This window comes from Pseudophryne corroboree, chromosome 6 (assembly GCF_028390025.1).
Source record: "Pseudophryne corroboree isolate aPseCor3 chromosome 6, aPseCor3.hap2, whole genome shotgun sequence".
NCBI classification, from domain to species: Eukaryota; Metazoa; Chordata; class Amphibia; order Anura; family Myobatrachidae; genus Pseudophryne; species Pseudophryne corroboree.
The window spans coordinates 719,935,946-719,954,172 of NC_086449.1; the positions used below are offsets into that span (position 1 = coordinate 719,935,946).

General features: G+C 49.0%; 1 protein-coding gene across 4 annotated transcripts in view; it reads left to right on the forward strand.

Annotated features, from left to right (window-relative positions):
- The first annotated feature begins 1,368 nt into the window (after positions 1–1,368).
- Positions 1,369–18,227, forward strand: part of CYFIP2 (cytoplasmic FMR1 interacting protein 2) — a 147,457-nt gene continuing 130,598 nt past the window's right edge. For 3 of the 4 annotated variants that reach the window (XM_063928384.1, XM_063928387.1, XM_063928386.1), the window contains exon 1: positions 1,369–1,577. The gene's annotated coding sequence lies outside the window, so the exon portion shown is untranslated. Of the gene's footprint in view, positions 1,578–3,566; positions 3,680–18,227 lie in introns of those variants that run through there. The other variant, XM_063928385.1, reaches the window with a different exon arrangement.

Genomic DNA, 18,227 nt, shown 5'->3' on the forward strand with positions numbered 1-18,227 from the left:
CACAAAGTACCAAACATTGGTACTTTGCAGTATGAGCTGCACATCCGTCTGGACCTAATTCAGACCCCTGATGTGACCAGTGAGAAATTCCCACTAGGTGGAAGCTGGAAGAAACTCTTCCAGCAGCTGCCAATCTCAGAGGGACCTCCTCCCCCGCTGCCAGAGATTAGCAGTCACTGTGGAAAAGTAAAAAGAAGCCCTCACCTTTCCTGTGTAAATGTAAAACACGATGACTTTGATGTTCCAACCATCAGTATATATATAGTTAAAACCGATATTAATTAAAAAAAACTTTTTTAATCCTTTCCTTTAAAGAATTAAAATTGTGTTGAACATGTTTTAATTAAATGTTCTTAACCTAATTGAATCATACATAAACTGACAATTTTTGAGTAGTTTCTGGAAAAAATATTAGCCAGTAAAGTGGTTAAGGAAGAGGATAAATGTACTCTTTTCTGTAAGAACAACCAAATACATGTTTACTGGTATGATTAAATATCATTAACAACAGAGCGAGAGGCAAATTGCAAGTGGGCATACAGTATGTACGTGACCACCCTATGTGGGTTCCAAGTGTCAAATTTTTGGACCAACTCTGTTTAACCCTTGCATAACTACAGCTACTTATTTAAAATGGCAAAATCCGGTGCCTGTGCCACTCTATTTCATGGCCAAATCATTGGCGTTCAAGGCAAAACGAAATTTCAATTTGTGTAAGGGACACGATTTTTTGTTTATACAATGTGAACTTAGTGAACTAACCTATTAATTTTTTTAATATAACATGTTCTGAATAAGAAGCTGGAGCCAAATAAGAACTGAATAAGAAGCTGGCAGAAAAAGAAGCTAACTTCAGCCTCGTCCATAAATGACTCTGGGGCCCATTTATCATTGATTGCGTTTGCAATGTGATCTGTGAGCGATATTAGCACCCAAGAGTGCACTGCAGAATGTGATCACATCGGGTGACTGTATCACCCCGCACAGGCAGGGGCCCCGAAAAGGAGCTCGTCCCTGTGATGTGCCAAGTGTGGTGCCAGGGCTACTGCGCAGGCTGACCGCCATGCAGAGGGGCCATTTACGGTATCTGCTGTGATTCCTCCTTCATACATTTAGAGGATACTCAATATTTGTGTCTAACCAGCATACAGATAGCCGCAAATACTGATTGATAAATGGGCCCCTAACTATCTAATCTGCTGCACATAGACAAAATGCTGGATGTGTTATACTGGCCATGATCTGACCTGTGCACAGTACTAGAGGATGCTGGTGCCTGTGAGGGGTGGGTGGGGGAAGCATCAATTCTGCACAGCACTTCCCATCTGCTGCAGCCATGTTGAACCTTTTGTGAGGGGGTGGGAGAGAGGGGAGGAGAGAAAGAGACAGACAAGACGATCAGAGGAGAGAGTGCTGGGTGATGGGACGCAGCAGCCACTGAATACCCACAAGGATATTAGCAGAGAATATATAAATGCAGAGAGGACAAGCAGCAGACACCTGCACCAGAGCCCTCAGCATCCTCCTGCACACAGCACAAGGACCATGATGAGCTGCTGCTGCTGCTGCTGATCCTGGTAAGTGACATCATGGTGCTGCTGCTGTATTTCAGTAACCGGATCCTTTCCCTCCCACTGGCATTATTCAGATTTTCTCTTATGTGCACTGTAAATGCTTTTCATAGGAGATTATTACCTCATCGCAGCCCAATGCACCGGACACCCCTCACTACAGACCTTATACATGGAGCATATTACTCATTAACATATTAATATTCTGCTAATGAACACATTCCTCTATGTGCTATCAGTAGTAGCTGAAATAGATTGTTGCAGTTTATCATCAAGCCAGTGGGCACTTAATACAGCCACCACTGTTGCTGATTTCAGAGAGGCATCTGCTGCCCATTGAATACGTGGTAAATCCTCTATTACTAGTAATTAGACAGCTGCCTCTGCCCAGCACTAGCTACCAAGCAGGCTCAGTATTGTCTATGTACCAGGCCAGAGTTTGTCCAGTCACTGTGCCAAGGTATCTGTGTACCAGGCCGGTGTATGCCATGCCCCTGGCTCACTGTTGTCAGTGTACCAGTGATTGCCAATCTACTGGCTGTATTGTGTGTTCCAGGCCAGTGTTTGCCCATTTATTGTCTCAGTATTATCTAAATACCAGGCCAGTGCCCCCTACTCCAGTGTTATCTGTGTACCAAGCCAGTGCCCCTGCCCCAGTGTTATCTGTGTCCCAGGCCAGTGCCCCCTGCCACAGTGTTATCTGTGTACCAGGCCAGTGCCCCCTGCCCCAGTGCTATCTGTGTACCAGCAGGCCAGTGCCCCCTGCCCCAGTGCTATCTGTGTAAGTGTACCAGGCCAGTGCCCCCTACTCCAGTGCTATCTGTGTACCAGCAGGCCAGTGCCCCCTACTCCAGTGTTATCTGTGTACCAAGCCAGTGCACCTGCCCCAGTGTTATCTGTGTACCAGGCCAGTGCCCCCTGCCACAGTGTTATCTGTGTACCAGCAGGCCAGTGCCCACTGCCCCAGTGCTATCTGTGTACCAGCAGGCCAGTGCCCACTGCCCCAGTGCTATCTGTGTAAGTGTACCAGGCCAGTGCCCCCTACTCCAGTGTTATCTGTGTACCAGCAGGCCAGTGCCCCCTGCCCCAGTGTTATCTGTGTACCAGCAGGCCAGTGCCCCCTGCCACAGTGTTATCTGTGTACCAGCAGGCCAGTGCCCCCTGCCCTAGTGTTATCTGTGTACCAGGTCAGTGCCCTTGCCCCAGTGTTATCTGTGTAAGTGTACCGGGCCAGTGCCCCCTACTCCAGTGTTATCTGTGTACCAAGCCAGTGCCCCTGCCCCAGTGTTATCTGTGTACCAGGCCAGTGCACCCTGCCACAGTGTTATCTGTGTACCAAGCCAGTGCCCCTGCCCCAGTGTTATCTGTGTACCAGGCCAGTGCCCCCTGCCCCAGTGCTATCTGTGTACCAGCAGGCCAGTGCCCCCTGCCCCAGTGGTATCTGTGTGCCAGGCCAGCCAGTGCCCACTGCCCCTGTGTTATCTGTGTGCCAAGCCAATGCCTACTGCCCCAGTGTTATCTGTGTACAAGGCCTGTGCCCCCTGCCCCAGTGTTATCTGTCTACCAGCAGGCCAGTGCCCCCTGCCCCAGTGTTATCTGTGTACCAGGTCAGTGCCCTCTGCCTCAGTGTTATCTGTGTACCAGGCCAGTGCCCCCAGCCCCAGTGTTATCCGTGTACCAGGACAGTGCCCCCTGCCCCAGTGCTATCTGTGTACCAGGCCAGTGCCCTCTGCCCCAGTGTTATCTGTGTACCAGGCCAGCCAGTGCCCCCTACCCCAGTGTTATCTGTGTACCAAGCCAATGCCCCCTGCACAAGTGTTTTCTATGTACCAGCGGTATTTGCCCATCTCCTGCCCCAATGTTGCCGGTGTGGTGTTGCTAGCTCCTGGCGCAGACAGTACTAGCAGTAATATTGGTGTAATAATAATTACAGTGCATGTGATGGGCCGTGCAGCAGCAGCAGCAGCAGCAGGTGCTCGTACAGGAAGGGCCGGGCTTAGCTCTGCTGCCGCTGCTGAGCTCACTGCTCTCCCCTCTCACATCCGCAGCATCTAACAGCCACCCACCGGCCGGGCTCCAGTCCAGCACAGTGCACACCCGCGGGCGAGGTAAGCAGCCCAGGCCTGAGGTATATCTCTATCTAATGCAGACACTGATCTGTGACAGATGCAAACACCCCTCCTGATGATGTGGCTGCTGATCATGGCTGTCAGCCTGTGTATCCATGAGCTGTGCTATCCCTGTATTCATCATTCCTGTTGCTGGTACTGAGGGGCTGGCACCATACACATAGGCCCTCATTCCGAGTTGATCGGTCGCAAGGCGAATTTAGCAGAGTTACACACGCTAAGCCGCCGCCTACTGGGAGTGAATCTTAGCTTCTTAAAATTGCGACCGATGTATTCGCAATATTGCGATTACTAACTACTTAGCAGTTTCTGAGTAGCTCCAGACTTACTCTGCCTGTGCGATCATTTCAGTGCTTGTCGTTCCTGGTTGACGTCACAAACACACCCAGCGTTCGCCCAGGCACTCCCACCGTTTCTCCGGCCACTCCTGCGTTTTTTCCGGAAACGGTAGCGTTTTCAGCCACACGCCCCTGAAACGCCGTGTTTCCGCCCAGTAACACCCATTTCCTGTCAATCACATTACGATCGCCGGAGCGAAGAAAAAGCCGTGAGTAAAATTACTTTCTTCATAGTAAAGTTACTTGGCGCAGTCGCAGTGCGAACATTGCGCATGCGTACTAAGCGGATTTTCACTGCGATGCGATGAAAAATACCGAGCGAACAACTCGGAATGAGGGCCAATGCTCCTACCAGCCTCCATCTTATTATTCACAGCCTTCCCTCTCTGTACATGGCATCCCCTAATCCTCCATAATTACAGTCTGTCACTGTAATACCTGTGGTACATAGTCTGGTTATTATAATCTGTAAACTGCAATGTCACATACTGTATATGTATAAACGTTGTTTTAGTTTGGTCCCAGACCCATATGTCCCTGTGTTCATGCAAAAGTTGTGTATTTATTGGATCTCTTGCATAAGTCTGTGAATAAACATTTCTATTGGCTGTTTAGCTCCTACATTTACAATAACAACACCTGTATATTATAATGAGTTGCTATTCTGAATTGTTTGTAGCCGTGCATACTAAATTCATTGTAAAATTGTCTATCTATCTATCTATCTATCTATCTATCTATCTATCTATCTATCTATCTATCTATCTATCTGTCTCTGTCTGTCTATCTATCTATCTATCTATCTATCTATCTATCTATCTATCTATCTATCTATCTATCTATCTATCTGTCTATCTCTCTCTGTCTATCTGTTTGTCTGTCTGTCTGTATGTCCATCCGTCTGTCTATCTATCTATCTATCTATCTATCTATCTATCTATCTATCTATCTATCTATCTATCTGTCTATCTGTCTATCTCTCTGTCTATCTGTTTGTCTGTCTGTATGTCCATCCGTCTGTCTGTCTATCTATCTATCTATCTATCTATCTATCTATCTATCTATCTATCTATCTATCTATCTATCTATCTATCTATCTATCTATCACTTAACGATAGTTGTAACAGTCAGTAATAGTTTGAGAATAAAATGATCCAATTATTTAAATAAAATATAAAAAGTCCATTAAAGTGATTGAGGAATAAAAGACTGATATTCTGACAGTCCAGCCCTGCACTCATGTTGCCATGGTCATAAAGTTGAAGTCAAGCCATTTAGTGCATCCCAGGCGCCAGTCTGATCTTTAGGGAACCAAGGAAGAACGGTTACTATAGGGTTAGGAGCAACTGTTGATATTTTGTAATTGCAATTGCTATATGGCTCAAGCAATGATATAAACCTATAACTTGATAAAATGTAATGTGAGCTATTCCCCATTTGTGCATTCGGCATTGTACACTTATTGCTCACGTAAATAAATGCAAATGATGTTTGGCTAAGCTAACACACATTTCTCTAACGTCCTAGTGGATGCTGGGGACTCCGAAAGGACCATGGGGAATAGCGGCTCCGCAGGAGACTGGGCACAAAAGTAAAAAGCTTTAGGACTAGCTGGTGTGCACTGGCTCCTCCCCCTATGACCCTCCTCCAAGCCTCAGTTAAGATTTTGTGCCCGAACGAGAAGGGTGCAATCTAGGTGGCTCTCCTGAGCTGCTTAGAGTAAAAGTTTAAATAGGTTTTTTTTATTTTCAGTGAGACCTGCTGGCAACAGGCTCACTGCATCGAGGGACTAAGGGGAGAAGAAGCGAACTCACCTGCGTGCAGAGTGGATTGGGCTTCTTAGGCTACTGGACATTAGCTCCAGAGGGACGATCACAGGCCCAGCCATGGATGGGTCCCGGAGCCGCGCCGCCGTCCCCCTTACAGAGCCAGAAGACTGAAGAGGTCCGGAAAATCGGCGGCAGAAGACGTCCTGTCTTCAACAAGGTAGCGCACAGCACCGCAGCTGTGCGCCATTGCTCTCAGCACACTTCACACTCCGGTCACTGAGGGTGCAGGGCGCTGGGGGGGGGGCGCCCTGAGACGCAATAAAAACACCTTTTCTCTAACGTCCTAAGTGGATGCTGGGACTCCGTAAGGACCACAGGGGGAATAGCGGCTCCGCAGGAGACAGGGCACAAAATAAAAGCTTGAGATATCAGGTGGTGTGCACTGGCTCCTCCCCCTATGACCCTCCTCCAAGCCAGTTAGATTTTTGTGCCCGGCCGAGAAGGGTGCAAACTAGGTAGCTCTCCAGAGCTGCTTAGAATAAAAGTTTAGTTAGGTTTTTTTATTTTCAGTGAGTCCTGCTGGCAACAGGCTCACTGCATCGTGGGACTAAGGGGAGAAGAAGCGAACTCACCTGAGTGCAGAGTGGATTGGGCTTCTTAGGCTACTGGACGTTAGCTCCAGAGGGACGATCACAGGTTCAGCCTGGATGGGTCACCGGAGCCGCGCCGCCGTCCCCCTTACAGAGCCAGAAGAGACGAAGGTCCGGTGAAAGCGGCGGCAGAAGACATCCTGTCTTCAAGACTAAGGTAGCGCACAGCACCGCAGCTGTGCGCCATTGCTCTCAGCACACTTCACACTCCGGTCACTGAGGGTGCAGGGCGCTGGGGGGGAGCGCCCTGAGACGCAATATAACACACATATACCTTAGCTGGCAAAAGGAATACATCACATATAGCTCCAGGGCTATATGGATGTATTTTTCCCCCTGCCATTTTACACAAAAAAGCGGGAGTTAAGGACGTCGTGAAGGGGCGGGGCCTATCTCCTCAGCACACTGGCGCCATTATTCCCTCACAGCTCCGCTGGAAGGACGGCTCCCTGATTCTCCCCTGCAGTACTGCATCTGATTCAGGGTAAAAAAGAGAAGGGGGGGCATTTTGGCAGCAAATAACTAGATTAACAGCAGCTATAAGGGATTAACACTTATATAAGGTTATCCCTGTATATATATAGCGCTGGGTGTGTGCTGGCAGACTCTCCCTCTGTCTCTCCAAAGGGCTAAGTGGGGTCCTGTCCTCTATCAGAGCATTCCCGGTGTGTGTGCTGTGTGTCGGTACGCGTGTGTCGACATGTATGAGGAGGAAAATGAGGTGGAGGAGGAGCAGTTGCCTGTGTTAGTGATGTCACCCCCTAGGGAGTCGACACCTGACTGGATGATTGTGTTTAAGCAATTAAGTGATAATGTCAGCAATTTACAAAAAACTGTTGACGACATGAGAAAGCCGGCAAATCAATTAGTGCCTGTTCAGGCGTCTCAGACACCCTCAGGGGCCCTAAAACGGCCGCTACCTCAGTGGGTCGACACGGATCCAGATACAGATACTGAATCTAGTGTCGACGGTGACGAGACAAACGTAATGTCCAGTAGGGCCACACGTTACATGATCACGGCAATGAAAGAGGCATTAAACCTTTCTGACACTACAAATACCTCAAAGGCGGGTATTATGTGGGGTGTGAAAAAACTGCCAATAGTTTTTCGTGAGTCTGAGGAAATAAATGAGGTGTGTGATAAAGCGTGGGTTTCCCCCGATAAAAAACAGCTAATTTCTAATAAGTTATTAGCACTATACCCTTTCCCGCCAGAGGTTAGGGCACGGTGGGAAACACCCCCTAGGGTAGATAAGGCGCTCACACGTTTATCTAAACAAGTAGCGTTACCGTCCCCTGATACGGCCACCCTCAAAGAACCAGCTGATAGGAGGCTGGAAAATATCCTGAAAAGTATATACACACATACTGGTGTTATACTGCGACCAGCAATCGCATCAGCCTGGATGTGCAGTGCTGGAGTCGCATGGGCGGATTCCCTGACTGAGAATATTGATACCCTGGATAGGGACAATATTCTGTTAACTATAGAACATTTAAAGGATGCATTGCTATATATGCGTGATGCGCAGAGGGATATTTGTACCCTGGCATCAAGAGTAAGCGCAATGTCCATCTCTGCCAGAAGAGCATTATGGACCAGACAGTGGTCAGGGGACGCAGATTCCAAACGGCACATGGAAGTATTGCCGTATAAGGGGGAGGAGTTATTTGGGGCTGGTCTAACAGACCTGGTGGCCACGGCAACGGCTGGAAAATCCACCTTTTTACCCCAGGTTACTTCACATCAACAGAAAAAGACACAGTCTTTTCAAACTCAGTCCTTTCGTTCCCATAAGTACAAGCGAGCAAAAGGTCACTCTTTTCTGCCCAAGGGCAGAGGAAGAGGAAAAAGGCAGCACCATGCAGCCGCTTCCCAGGAGCAGAAGCCCTCCCCTGCTTCTGCCAAGTCTTCAGCATGACGCTGGGGCTTTACAAGCAGACTCAGACACGGTGGGGGCCCGTCTCAAGTATTTCAACGCGCAGTGGGCTCACTCGCAAGTGGATCCCTGGATTCTACAGGTAGTATCACAGGGGTACAAACTGGAATTCGAGGCGTTTCCTCCTCATCGGTTCCTGAAGTCTGCTTTACCAAAGTCTCCCTCCGACAGGGAGGCAGTTCTGGAAGCCATTCACAAGCTGTACTCCCAGCAGGTGATAATCAAGGTACCCCTCTTACAACAGGGGAAGGGGTATTATTCCACACTATTTGTGGTACCGAAGCCGGACGGCTCGGTGAGACCAATATTAAATCTAAAATCTTTGAACACTTACATAAAAAGGTTCAAATTCAAGATGGAGTCACTCAGAGCGGTGATAGCGAACCTGGAAGAGGGGGACTATATGGTGTCGCTGGACATCAAGGATGCTTATCTCCACGTCCCAATATATCCTTCTCACCAAGGGTACCTCAGGTTTGTAGTACAAAACTGTCATTATCAGTTTCAGACGCTGCCGTTTGGATTGTCCACGGCGCCTCGGGTCTTTACCAAGGTAATGGCCGAAATGATGATTCTTCTACGAAGAAAAGGCATCTTAATTATCCCTTACTTGGACGATCTCCTGATAAGGGCAAGAACCAAGGAACAGTTAGAAGTCGGAGTGGCACTATCTCAGGTAGTGCTAAGTCAGCACGGATGGATTCTAAATATTCCAAAATCGCAGCTGATTCCAACGACACGTCTACTGTTCTTAGGAATGATTCTGGACACAGTCCAGAAGAAGGTGTTTCTCCCGGAGGAGAAGGCCAGGGAGTTATCCGAGCTAGTCAGGAACCTCCTAAAACCAGGACAGGTCTCAGTGCATCAGTGCACAAGGGTCCTGGGAAAAATGGTGGCTTCTTACGAAGCGATTCCATTCGGAAGATTCCATGCAAGAACTTTTCAGTGGGATCTACTGGGAAAATGGTCCGGATCGCATCTTCAGATGCATCAACGGATAACCCTGTCGCCAAGGACAAGGGTGTCTCTCCTGTGGTGGCTTCAGAGGGCTCATCTACTAGAGGGCCGCAGATTTGGCATTCAGGATTGGATCCTGGTAACCACGGATGCCAGCCTGAGAGGCTGGGGAGCAGTCACACAGGGAAGGAATTTCCAGGGCTTGTGGTCAAGCATGGAAACATCTCTTCATATAAACATTCTAGAACTAAGGGCCATTTACAATGCCTTAATTCAAGCAAAACCTCTGCTTCAGGGTCAGGCGGTGTTGATCCAGTCGGACAACATCACGTCAGTCGCCCACATAAACAGACAGGGCGGCACGAGAAGCAGGAGGGCAATGGCAGAAACTGCAAGGATTCTTCGCTGGGCGGAAAATCATGTGATAGCACTGTCAGCAGTGTTCATTCCGGGAGTGGACAACTGGGAAGCAGACTTCCTCAGCAGACACGACCTTCACCCGGGAGAGTGGGGACTTCACCCAGAAGTCTTCCACCAAATTGTAAACCGTTGGGAAAGACCAAAGGTGGACATGATGGCGTCACGTCTAAACAAAAAACTGGACAGATATTGCGCCAGGTCAAGGGACCCTCAGGCAATAGCAGTGGACGCTCTGGTAACGCCGTGGGTGTACCAGTCAGTGTATGTATTCCCTCCTCTGCCCCTCATACCGAAAGTATTGAGAATCATAAGAAGGAGAGGAGTAAGAACTATACTCGTGGTTCCGGATTGGCCAAGAAGGTCTTGGTACCCGGAACTTCAAGAGATGCTCACGGACGAACCGTGGCCTTTACCTCTAAGACAGGACCTGCTACTGCAGGGGCCTTGTCTGTTCCAAGACTTACCGCGGCTGCGTTTGACGGCATGGCGGTTGAACGCCGGATCCTGAAGGACAAGGGCATTCCAGAAGAAGTCATCCCTACTCTGGTAAAAGCCAGAAAGGAAGTAACCGCAAAACATTATCACCGCATTTGGCGTAAATATGTTGTGTGGTGTGAGGCCAAGAAGGCCCCTACACAGGAATTTCAACTGGGTCGTTTCTTGCATTTCCTGCAAACAGGACTGTCTATGGGCCTAAAATTAGGGTCCATTAAGGTTCAAATTTCGACCCTGTCGATATTCTTCCAGAAAGAACTGGCTTCAGTACCTGAAGTTCAGACATTTGTGAAAGGGGTGCTGCACATACAGCCTCCTTTTGTGCCTCCAGTGGCACCTTGGGATCTCAATGTTGTGTTGAGATTTCTAAAATCACACTGGTTTGAACCATTGTCTACGGTAGATTTAAAATATCTCACGTGGAAGGTGTCGATGCTGTTGGCCTTGGCTTCAGCTAGGCGTGTGTCAGAATTGGCGGCTTTATCATGTAAAAGCCCTTACCTAAATTTTCATTCTGACAGGGCGGAATTGAGGACTCGTCCTCAATTTCTACCTAAGGTGGTTTCTGCATTTCACATGAACCAACCTATTGTGGTACCTGCGGCTACTAGGGACTTAGAGGACTCTAAGTTGCTGGACGTTGTCAGGGCCTTGAAAATATATGTTTCCAGGACGGCTGGAGTCAGGAAAACTGACTCGCTGTTTATCCTGTATGCACCCAACAAGCTGGGTGCTCCTGCTTCAAAGCAGACGATTGCTCGTTGGATTTGTAGTACAATTCAGCTTGCACATTCCGTGGCAGGATTGCCACAGCCAAAATCAGTAAAAGCCCATTCCACAAGGAAAGTGGGCTCATCTTGGGCGGCTGCCCGAGGGGTCTCGGCTTTACAACTTTGCCGAGCAGCTACTTGGTCAGGGGCAAACACGTTTGCTAAATTCTACAAATTTGATACCCTGGCTGAGGAGGACCTGGAGTTCTCTCATTCGGTGCTGCAGAGTCATCCGCACTCTCCCGCCCGTTTGGGAGCTTTGGTATAATCCCCATGGTCCTTACGGAGTCCCAGCATCCACTTAGGACGTTAGAGAAAATAAGATTTTACTTACCGATAAATCTATTTCTCGTAGTCCGTAGTGGATGCTGGGCGCCCATCCCTAGTGCGGATTGTCTGCAATACTTGTATATAGTTATTGTTACAAAAAATTCGGGTTATTATTGTTGAGCCATCCTTTCAGAGGCTCCTTTAAATTTATCATACTGTTAACTGGGTTCAGATCACGAGTTGTACGGTGTGATTGGTGTGGCTGGTATGAGTCTTACCCGGGATTCAATATCCTTCCTTATTATGTACGCTCGTCCGGGCACAGTATCCTAACTGGCTTGGAGGAGGGTCATAGGGGGAGGAGCCAGTGCACACCACCTGATATCTCAAGCTTTTATTTTGTGCCCTGTCTCCTGCGGAGCCGCTATTCCCCCTGTGGTCCTTACGGAGTCCCAGCATCCACTACGGACTACGAGAAATAGATTTATCGGTAAGTAAAATCTTATTTTTTGGCAAAAAATACATCACATATAGCTCCTGGGCTATATGGATGTATTTAACCCCTGCCTATTTTTACATAAAAAAGCGGGAGAAAGGCCGCCGAAAAAGGGGCGGAGCCTATCTCCTCAGCACACTGGCGCCATTTTTTCCTCACAGCTCCGTTGGAGGAAGGCTCCCTGACTCTCCCCTGCAGTCCTGCACTACAGAAACAGGGTAAAACAAGAGAGGGGGGGCACTAAATTGGCATATAAATATATACAGCAGCTATATTAGGGAAAAACACTTATATAAGGTTATCCCTGTATATATATAGCGCTCTGGTGTGTGCTGGCAAACTCTCCCTCTGTCTCCCCAAAGGGCTAGTGGGGTCCTGTCCTCTATCAGAGCATTCCCTGTGTGTGTGCTGTGTGTCGGTACGTTGTGTCGACATGTATGAGGAGGAAAATGGTGTGGAGGCGGAGCAATTGCCTGTGTTAGTGATGTCACCCCCTAGGGAGTCGACACCTGACTGGATGGTCTTATGGAAAGAATTACGTGATAGTGTCAGCACTTTACAAAAGACTGTTGACGACATGAGACAGCCGGCAAATCAGTTAATACCTGTACAGGCGTCTCAAACACCGTCAGGGGCTCTAAAGCGCCCGTTACCTCAGACACGGACACTGACTCCAGTGTCGACGGTGAGGAAACAAACGTATTTTCCAGTAGGGCCACACGTTACATGATCACGGCAATGAAGGAGGTTTTGAACATTTCTGATACTACAAGTACCACAAAAAAGGGTATTATGTGGGGTGTGAAAAAACTACCCGTAGTTTTTCCCGAATCAGATGAATTAAATGAGGAGCGTGGGTTTCCCCCGATAAAAAACTGCTAATTTCTAAAAAGTTATTGGCATTATACCCTTTCCCGCCAGAGGTTAGGGCGCGTTGGGAAACACCCCCTAGCGTAGATAAGGCGCTCACACGCTTATCAAAACAAGTGGCGTTACCGTCCCCTGATACGGCCGCCCTCAAGGAACCAGCTGATAGGAAGCTGGAAAATATCCTTAAAAGTATATACACACATACTGGTATTATACTGCGACCAGCAATCGCCTCAGCCTGGATGTGCAGTGCTGGGGTGGCTTGGTCGGATTCCCTGACTGAAAATATTGATACCCTGGACAGGGACAATATATTATTGACTATAGAGCATTTAAAGGATGCATTTCTATATATGCGAGATGCACAGAGGGATATTTGCACTCTGGCATCAAGAGTAAGTGCGATGTCCATTTCTGCCAGAAGAGGATTATAGATGCGACAGTGGTCAGGGGATGCGGATTCCAAACGGCATATGGAAGTATTGCCGTATAAAGGGGAGGAGTTATTTGGGGTCGGTCTATCGGACCTGGTGGCCACGGCAACGGCTGAAAAATCCACCTTTTTACCCCAAGTCACCTCGCAGCAGAAAAAGATACCGTCTTTTCAGGCTCAGTCCTTTCGTCCCCATAAGGGCAAGCGGGCAAAAGGCCACTCATATCTGCCCCGGGGCAGAGGAAGGGGAAAAAGACTGCAGCAGACAGCCTCTTCCCACGAACAGAAGCCCTCCCCCGCTTCTGCCAAGTCCTCAGCATGACGCTGGGGCCTTACAAGCGGACTCAGGCACGGTGGGGGCCCGTCTCAAGAATTTCAGCGCGCAGTGGGCTCACTCGCAAGTGGACCCCTGGATCCTGCAGGTAGTATCTCAGGGGTACAAATTGGAATTCGAGACGTCTCCCCCTCGCCGGTTCCTGAAGTCTGCTTTACCAACGTCTCCCCCCGACAGGGAGGCGGTATTGGAAGCCATTCACAAGCTGTATTCCCAGCAGGTGATAATCAAGGTACCCCTCCTACAACAGGGAAAGGGGTATTATTCCACGCTGTTTGTGGTACCGAAGCCGGACGGCTCGGTGAGACCCATTTTAAATGTGAAATCCTTGAACACTTACATAAAAAGGTTCAAGTTCAAGATGGAGTCACTCAGAGCAGTGATAGCGAACCTGGAAGAAGGGGACTATATGGTGTCTCTGGACATCAAGGATGCTTACCTCCATGTCCCAATTTGCCCTTCTCACCAAGGGTACCTCAGGTTTGTGGTACAGAACTGTCACTATCAGTTTCAGACGCTGCCGTTTGGATTGTCCAAGGCACCCCGGGTCTTTACCAAGGTAATGGCCGAAATGATGATTCTTCTTCGAAGAAAAGGCGTCTTAATTATCCCTTACTTGGACGATCTCCTGATAAGGGCAAGGTCCAGAGAACAGTTAGAGGTCGGAGTAGCACCATCTCAAGTAGTACTACGACAGCACGGATGGATTCTAAATATTCCAAAATCGCAGCTGATTCCGACGACACGTCTGCTGTTCCTAGGGATGATTCTGGACACAGTACAGAAAAAGGTGTTTCTCCCGGAGGAGAAGGCCAAGGAGTTATCCGACCTAGTCAGGAACCTCCTAAGACCAGGCCAAGTGTCAGTACATCAATGCACAAGGGTCCTGGGAAAGATGGTGGCTTCTTACGAAGCGATTCCATTCGGCAGATTCCACGCAAGAACTTTTTAGTGGGATCTGCTGGACAAATGGTCCGGATCGCATCTTCAAATGCATCAGCGGATAACCCTGTCTCCAAGGACAAGGGTGTCTCTCCTGTGGTGGTTACAGAGTGCTCATCTCCTAGAGGGCCGCAGATTCGGCATTCAGGATTGGGTCCTGGTGACCACGGATGCCAGCCTGAGAGGCTGGGGAGCAGTCACACAGGGAAGAAATTTCCAGGGCTTGTGGTCAAGCATGGAAACGTCACTTCACATAAATATCCTGGAACTAAGGGCCATTTACAATGCCCTAAGTCAGGCAAGACCTCTGCTTCAGGGTCAGCCGGTGTTGATCCAGTCGGACAACATCACGGCAGTCGCCCACGTAAACAGACAGGGCGGCACAAGAAGCAGGAGGGCAATGATGGAAGTGGCAAGGATTCTTCGCTGGGCGGAGAATCATGTGATAGCACTGTCAGCAGTGTTCATTCCGGGAGTGGACAACTGGGAAGCAGACTTCCTCAGCAGACATGATCTTCACCCGGGGGAGTGGGGACTTCACCCAGAAGTCTTCCACATGATTGTGAACCGTTGGGAAAAACCAAAGGTGGACATGATGGCGTCCCGCCTCAACAAAAAACTGGACCGATATTGCGCCAGGTCAAGGGACCCTCAGGCAATAGCTGTGGACGCTCTGGTAACACCGTGGGTGTACCAGTCAGTGTATGTGTTCCCTCCTCTTCCTCTCATACCAAAAGTACTGAGAATCATAAGAAGGAGAGGAGTAAAGACTATACTCATGGCTCCGGATTGGCCAAGAAGGACTTGGTACCCGGAAATTCAAGAGATGCTCACGGAAGACCCGTGGCCTCTACCTCTAAGAAAGGACCTGCTCCAGCAGGGACCATGTCTGTTCCAAGACTTACCGCGGCTGCGTTTGACGGCAGGGCGGTTGAACGCCGGATCCTGAAGGAAAAAGGCATTCCGGATGAAGTCATCCCTACCCTGATCAAAGCCAGGAAGGATGTAACCGTACAACATTATCACCGTATTTGGCGTAAATATGTTGCGTGGTGCAAGGCCAGGAAGGCCCCTACAGAGGAATTTCAACTGGGTCGTTTCCTGCATTTCCTGCAAACAGGACTGTCAAGGGGCCTCAAATTGGGGTCCATTAAGGTTCAAATTTCGGCCCTGTCAATATTCTTCCAAAAAGAACTGGCTTCTGTTCCTGGAGTTCAGACGTTTGTCAAGGGAGTACTGCATATACAGCCTCCTTTTGTGCCTCCAGTGGCACCTTGGGATCTCAATGTAGTTTTGGGATTCCTAAAATTACATTGGTTTGAACCACTCACCACTGTGGACTTAAAATATCTCACATGGAAAGTGGTAATGCTGTTAGCCCTGGCTTCAGCCAGGCGTGTCTCAGAATTGGCGGCTTTATCCTATAAAAGCCCTTACCTAATTTTTCATACGGACAGGGCAGAATTGAGGACTCGTCCTCAATTTCTCCCTAAGGTGGTTTCAGCTTTTCACTTAAACCAGCCTATTGTGGTGCCTGCGGCTACTAGGGACTTGGAGGATTCCAAGTTGCTGGACGTAGTCAGGGCCCTGAAAATATATGTTTCCAGGACGGCTGGAGTCAGAAAATCTGATTCGCTGTTTATCCTGTATGCACCCAACAAGCTGGGTGCTCCTGCTTCTAAGCAGACGATTGCTCGTTGGATTTGTAGTACAATTCAGCTTGCACATTCTGTGGCAGGCCTGCCACAGCCAAAATCTGTAAAAGCCCATTCCACACGGAAAGTGGGCTCATCTTGGGCGGCTGCCCGAGGGGTCTCGGCTTTACAACTTTGCCGAGCAGCTACTTGGTCAGGGGCAAACACGTTTGCTAAATTCTACAAATTTGATACCCTGGCTGAGGAGGACCTGGAGTTCTCTCATTCGGTGCTGCAGAGTCATCCGCACTCTCCCGCCCGTTTGGGAGCTTTGGTATAATCCCCATGGTCCTTTCGGAGTCCCCAGCATCCACTAGGACGTTAGAGAAAATAAGAATTTACTTACCGATAATTCTATTTCTCATAGTCCGTAGTGGATGCTGGGCGCCCATCCCAAGTGCGGATTGTCTGCATTACTTGTACATAGTTATTGTTACAAAAATCGGGTTATTGTTGTTGTGAGCCATCTTTTCAGAGGCTCCTTCTGTTATCATGCTGTTAACTGGGTTCAGATCACAAGTTGTACGGTGTGATTGGTGTGGCTGGTATGAGTCTTACCCGGGATTCAAAATCCTTCCTTATTGTGTACGCTCGTCCGGGCACAGTATCCTAACTGAGGCTTGGAGGAGGGTCATAGGGGGAGGAGCCAGTGCACACCAGGTAGTCCTAAAGCTTTTTACTTTTGTGCCCAGTCTCCTGCGGAGCCGCTATTCCCCATGGTCCTTTCGGAGTCCCCAGCATCCACTACGGACTATGAGAAATAGAATTATCGGTAAGTAAATTCTTATTTTTGCACTGCACACCTTTCAGTGAAGTGACAGACAGGAAAGTGGATCCTTACTTCAATGGGCGCCGGGAGGTCAGCCGTCGGCAACCAGAAGACCACCCCTTCAATGGGATGTAAATAAGAAAGGTCTCATAATTTAATAAAAGCACACTAAATTGTATTTATCCAAGAACTGTAGTATATCAACCTCTTTTTCTCTAACGTCCTAGTGGATGCTGGGGACTCCGTCAGGACCATGGGGATTAGCGGCTCCGCAGGAGACAGGGCACAAAAAGTAAGCTTTTAGGATCACATGGTGTGTACTGGCTCCTCCCCCTATGACCCTCCTCCAAGCCCCAGTTAGGTTTTTGTGCCCGTCCGAGCAGGGTGCAATCTAGGTGGCTCTCTTAAAGAGTTGCTTAGAAAAAGTTTTTAGGTTCTTTATTTTCAGTGAGTCCTGCTGGCAACAGGCTCACTGCATCGAGGGACTTAGGGGAGAGAAGTGAACTCACCTGCGTGCAGGATGGATTGGCTTCTTAGGCTACTGGACACCATTAGCTCCAGAGGGAGTCGGAACACAGGTCTCGCCCTGGGGTTCGTCCCGGAGCCGCGCCGCCGACCCCCCTTGCAGATGCTGAAGATTGAAGAGGTCCGGAACCAGGCGGCAGAAGACTTTCAGTCTTCATCAGGTAGCGCACAGCACTGCAGCTGTGCGCCATTGTTGTCAGCACACTTCACACAGCGGTCACGGAGGGTGCAGGGCGCGGGGGGGGGCGCCCTGGGCAGCAATGTATAATACCTGTATGGCGAAAAATACATCACATATAGCCCTTGAGGCTATATGGATGTATTTAACCCCTGCCAGATATCACAGACTCCGGAGAAGAAGCCCGCCGAAAAGGGGGCGGGGCCTATTCTCCTCAGCACACAGCGCCATTTTCCCTCACAGAAATGCTGGTGGGAAGGCTCCCATGCTCTCCCCTGCACTGCACTACAGAAACAGGGTTAAAACAGAGAGGGGGGGCACTGATTTGGCGATATGAATATATATTAAAATGCTATAAGGGAGGAACACTTATATAAAGGTTGTCCCTGTATAATTATAGCGTTTTGGTGTGTGCTGGCAAACTCTCCCTCTGTCTCCCCAAAGGGCTAGTGGGTCCTGTCCTCTATCAGAGCATTCCCTATGTGTGTGCTGTATGTCGGTACGTGTGTGTCGACATGTATGAGGAAAATGTTGGTGAGGAGGCGGAGCAAATTGCCTGTAATGGTGATGTCACTCTCTAGGGAGTCGACACCGGAATGGATGGCTTAATTATGGAATTACGTGATAATGTCAACACGCTGCAAGCCGGTTGACGACATGAGACGGCCGGCGAAC